At 36.1% G+C, this 753-nt stretch overlaps 1 pseudogene; it reads right to left on the bottom strand.

Moving 5' to 3' along the window:
* The window catches only part of LOC103270014, a 3,382-nt pseudogene that overhangs the window by 801 nt on the left and 1,828 nt on the right, over positions 1–753 (bottom strand).

Genomic DNA, 753 nt, shown 5'->3' on the forward strand with positions numbered 1-753 from the left:
CCAGATAATTACTTGTTCTTATTGACCAGTTGAATTATTGACAGAAAACCAGAACTTCCTATTTGTGTTTTTAACTCCATTCACAATGCATTTACTCAGAGGCAGCAGTATATCACCCCTTTTTCTCCCCTAAAAAGCAAGAAATCTAGGAAAAGTTTCTCTTACCTTGAAGAATTTCTATTTTAGCCACTGCCTAGATGACTAGGCAATATTCTATCTCTCTGATAGAAAATCCATATAATTCAAAGGAATTCTAATCGGAGGGAAATGACACCATATGCAAATCCCGGGTACATTCCAGACTAGAAATGCTTACTGTTACCTTTTGCTGAGGCTTACTGGATTGCGATGCATTCTTTCAGGCATGTATATTTCATATTTCGCCTTGGAAAAGTGATATTATATAAATGCCCTATTTCACAGGTAAAGAAAACAAGATTTTATAGTCAGTAAAGACCCATGTATGCAAATTCTGTATGCACTCTTACTCTACATCCTCTATTTAAGAATTTCTAGAAAACATCAGGAACACATGGCAAAATGAGATTTTTTTTTTAACTTACCTTTTTACAAATGGGCACCTTGGCTTTTAAAGCATCAATGGCATAGCTCACAGCTTCAAGAGATGCAGCCCTGTGGACTGAGGACACAGCAATGATTATGCTTGCTTCTGACACTGGAACCAAGCTTTAACAAGATGAAGAATAAAAATTACCATCACCTCCTAATCTATGTGTTAAATAATCTGCTAGG

Source organism: Carlito syrichta, unplaced genomic scaffold (assembly GCF_000164805.1).
Source record: "Carlito syrichta isolate Samal-C Ts95f unplaced genomic scaffold, Tarsius_syrichta-2.0.1 Scaffold27703, whole genome shotgun sequence".
NCBI lineage: Eukaryota > Metazoa > Chordata > Mammalia > Primates > Tarsiidae > Carlito > Carlito syrichta.